The 4960-nt window shown below is 35.6% G+C and overlaps 1 pseudogene; it reads left to right on the forward strand.

The window, feature by feature from the left end:
• The first annotated feature begins 2911 nt into the window (after positions 1–2911).
• LOC116674385 (THAP domain-containing protein 2-like) lies at positions 2912–4729 on the forward strand (annotated as a pseudogene).
• Positions 4730–4960: the final 231 nt, after the last annotated feature.

Consider the following 4960-nt stretch of genomic DNA (forward strand, 5'->3'; position numbering starts at 1 on the left):
GATAACTTATTCTGCATCACCAGAATAAGACTTACCAGAATAAGAGTGTCCCTCAACATTTTGGGTTAAGAAATTCCAAACCACAATATTCTACATGACCAACATTTACATTATTTACATGGTTTAGTTTGTGGTATCAAGTACATGTTTCATATGAATTAGTTTTTTTTTTGCCTAAGTTTGTCTAAGGAATTTCCGGTTGCTCTACGACAACAAATTACAGGATTTTACCATAATTGTAATGAGGTTTCTTGCCATAAATACCCCAAAACAGAAATTTCCTTATTGTTATTTAATCTATTGTAGCTAAAAAATATCCGGTTTATTTTATCATTAAATCAGTTTATCAATTGCATTTCAGGGATACTTTCCATATTATATATAATAAATAAATAGTATAATACTATGCAGTATCACAACAACTTTTGTCACAGAAGATTGTAATTTTAATACCCACCCCTATTTAGGATACTACTATATTTATATTACAAGCTACTAATACTAAAGTACTCCTTAAAGACCACAGTAGTAATGTAGCCAACAGTAATCACTCTGTGAAAATAACAATGCATTAAAGGATCTGACAAGGCACAGCATTTATTGAAGTAGTGTTGTAGTTTCTCCGATCATGGTAATGATGCCCTAGAATCCACTATTGTTTGCATACCCATCTCAAGTGAAAACATTGTTGTAATAAAATGTTATATAAGCACTACTTTCCAGTAAATGCCAACTATTAAGTTAACAAACTGACAGAAGACAAAAACAAAGTTCTATCATTTTAAACTCTCAAACACTTGGAAGATATTAGTTCTGAATTTGTTGCATAATTTGTGTAAAAACTGCAACATTGTACAGTGATTATCATCCCAACTATTTACTTCTCATGTTAATTCAAATGGGTCACTACCTGCTGTGATTATATTAATAAATCAAATATGGTTGAATCTATCAGTAGTGCAGGGTTTCCCAGCGTTTTATTGTATACAGCAAATACCCTCCATTTAATCAATGTGACTTCTGTGTGTAGTTCATTCTCTTGTAACTAAACTGATAATGAAACTGGGTGTGTCAGGATCTAAGTGGCCTTTCACCTCAGCAAAAGAATTGTCTGGGGGAAACACCCTTTAGCGTTTTGAGCTGAGCAAAAACTCATGAATTCAATTTAACCAGGCAGCGGTTGATTCATTTTTTATAGGTTTATGTAAGAACCAATGCACCGAGGCAAATTCCTTGAAAGTAAACTTCTCTTTGGTAAAATATAGTTCTGATCCAGTGAATTAACAAATTTTCATAACTTACTCATTTTCACCAGATTTGAATATCTTCTGTTTAAAGTCCTACAATCAGATGAGCCTGAAAGAAACAGAAATTGTTAAAAGGCACATTCCTGACCTCTGTGTGACAATTGTATTTCACAATGTAATGTCCATATAGAAAATCTGGTTAAACATAACGTTATAATTATTTTTATAATGTGTACGCTTTATTGATCCCCAATGGGTAAATACAATGAAATACTGACGTATAGCTACATCCCTATCTTCTGGTTTCTCTAGTAAAGAAAATGATTGTTTTTCATAAATACCGTTAATGGTCTAACATTAAATTAAAACATATTAAACATTAAGAATTTACCAACTGTGTAATGACCACAATAGGTTGGACTCCATTATTGGCCTTAGCTACTAGCTACTTAAATGCTAACGTTGACTGCACATCCCAAGCTAACGCTACTGCTAGCAAGCAAAGTTTTGTTAGCTTCTACGTACAACGCCCGGGTATATACCTTCTTTTCTGCTCTTTGATAGTTAGATATGCATTATTTACATAATCACCCCTACAGAAACTTGATATGTTCGTGTCTAACTAAGCTACCAATATTTACTTTTGTCAGGATTTCCAATGCCCAAACAGCCATGCACACAGTAACGCAAGGTAGCTCTGTTAGCTAGCTAGAACAGAATGTAGCAACGTTAGCTAGCAAATTTGGCATTAACCACGACGAAACGTGTTTAAAAGAAAATCAATTTCTGACCCCACAGCCGACGACTACACGACAAGTTGAAGAAATCAAGCAGATCAACATATAAGACATGTAGCTCACCTTTTCTATATGTAGTTTTAAAAATGTAAGCAGCAGACACACACGGCCCGTCCGTTTAAGCTGCTAACATTAGCTGAATTTATTCAGAACACCCAAACGTAGCAGAATCTATATTTCTTAGGATGGCGAAGGCATGTCCCGCCCTACTTTGCCTCTGATTGGCTTTCCCTGTAATTTAACCTAACCAATCCACGCTTAAACATCATTAATTAAAGGTTGAAGCCATAGACCGGAATATATTTTATAAATATACAGTCTATGGTTGAAGCAAAGGTTCTAAACCACCTGTGTTGGAATGAACACAAAATGATTTGATAAAAATGGAGGCGATGAAATTACATGAGAATTGAATATAAAGTGATACCTTATAAAGTGATTTAATAAACGTTTGTTTGAAACAGTGACGGGCTAGAGATTTCACAATACCCAACTGGCAGTTATCGTTGTCACTTCCGCCAAAAATGTCAATCAAAACCCACACCCACTAAACACAGCCAGGAGAAGAGGCTCCAGTTGGGCTGTAGCATATATATGTATATATACTATATATATATATATATATAATAGATATATATATAATATATATATATATATATATAATATCTCCCTTGCTGGAGCCGTATGCGGTATCTACATACAATCATGAATATATTTGTTTAAATGATGTGGAAATTGCGGTATTACGATTCTAACCTTAACAATCTCTGACCTAACCAACCTATGCATTTAACCACGAAGGCAACGAGTCCCTAGCCAATCGGGGACAGAGTAGTCGGGCCATGCCTTTGCCATCCTAGGAAAACCATGAGAAAACTAGCAAATTTGCAACCACGTCGACGCTACATCCGGTTTGTGAGGTCAGTCTCTGTGCTGCCGCCAATTGCAGCGGGGTACAGTTCAAATAAAAGAGTAGTAGAAAATTCCAGACTTTGTGTGCTGTGGTTGGATGTTTCTAATGAAGAAATGCCAAAACCAAGCAGCAGGGAATAACATTTCACAGGTGAACAGTCATCCTACTATAATTGTACTGTTACGTGTTGAATTTGATCTATCTATTGACCTATCACAATATTAATTCTTAGCTAAGTGACTGTCCTGATACGAAGTTAAGCTAACTAATGTCAAGAAAAAAAAGTAGTTACGTTAATATATCAGTCAGACTCAGAACTTATGTTTATCAATCAGCTGTGTCGCTAACCAGTTATTAACGTTTTTATTAACGTTATTAGTTATGTGACGTTAGTCCTAAATTATCTAATAAAGGGTCTTCAACGTTTTCAGCCAGGGCCCCTTAACTGAGAGAAAGATAGAGCAAGGACCCCCTACTTTATATATTGTGTAATTGAGATGCATAATTAACTGGGCCTACAGTACGTGTAGGGCGCCTAAGCCTTTATACATACAATCACATTGTTTTGCATATATATTATTATAAATAAATAGGCTAATAATTGATGTGGTTTTATAATTCATTTTTAATATTATTAAACACACATGTGGCACAGTAACCTTAGGATAAACTATATCTGTTGGATGGCCTTAGTGACTACAGTAGCCTACCTTACCTATAGGCCAGTAAGCCAATCATCCGATGAGTTATATTTGCTCTATATAAGGTTAGATTCATGAGGAACTTCTTCTCAAAACAAAATTAAACTTAACAACACAACACAAAAATAACAATCATTGAAGCCCCCCCCCCTCTGAGGACCCCTCAGGGAGGATCCCTGAGCTAAAGTGTTTGTTTACAACTGTTTCATGGCACTAATGTCCCATACAGTGCATTAATTGAAGCAACAGAAGCATGCAGAATTACATAGTGTGATTCGATGGATAATTATGTTTTAGGTTCCCAAAAGATAAGGTTAAAGACAGGCATGGACAGTAGCACTGAGGAGAACGGACTTTGAGCCACATTACCTACCGCTCAGTGTTTCTGTAGCTGTCATTTCAAGCCTGAAGACTTAGACATGACTGGACAGAACACTCGTTTAAGGGAAGGAGCAATCCCGTCATGTCCTGGCCATCTTAGCAAAGTGAGTACCATCGGCAAATTGATCTATAAAATAATGACAATTCATATAATCTTAATCTTCCATAACAATTTGCCCACTAAACCTAACAATACAAAGAAACAGTTAGAAATTGTACATATTGACTGAAATAGTTTTTTACTTTATCTTTATCAGGTGCCCAGTAGGTCTACACCCGGTTAAGCAGGACCTCGCAAAAAGCTGCTGCAGAATGTCCTGATGTTCCCGTTCAGCTGTCAGAGGATCTTCAGAGGACAAACCCTGTGAGCGAAACAGTTATTGTTTTAAACATCTTTGAAGAATGGTGGGCTTATATTACAGTGACAATTATAAAATGAGGAGAATAATTTTAAGTTACGATGATAAATTTTTTTCAGGATCATCAGTATGCCCTTGACCCGGTTAAAGTAAAAAAAAATTTAACTGCGGCTCAGGAGAAAGTGGAGGAATTGCAACGGGACTTAAGAAATGCCAAGGATCGGGAAAGAAGGAATAAGAAGACAGTGAATCACTGCAAGAGGATTTAAAACACAAAAATATGCTTACCAAGGAACTGCAGCAGAAAGTTGACTTCCATGTGGTTCGTTAAACTGCCCAGTCAAAGATATAAAACACATTCTTCCATTTACCGATTAATCATGTGTAACTAGGTTAGGAGATAGAGAGAAATCAAATATCACATTATTCTTGACCAAATACCGCAATGTCGATATTGCGACAATATGTATGGTTGACTATTGGGTGCTTTAAAATTTTTATTTACACAATGATATTTTTGAAAAATGTTTTTTAGAAATGATTTAATGACTTAGTGGGTAAA

The sequence above is a fragment of the Etheostoma spectabile genome, unplaced genomic scaffold, assembly GCF_008692095.1.
Source record: "Etheostoma spectabile isolate EspeVRDwgs_2016 unplaced genomic scaffold, UIUC_Espe_1.0 scaffold00000049, whole genome shotgun sequence".
Taxonomy (NCBI): domain Eukaryota; kingdom Metazoa; phylum Chordata; class Actinopteri; order Perciformes; family Percidae; genus Etheostoma; species Etheostoma spectabile.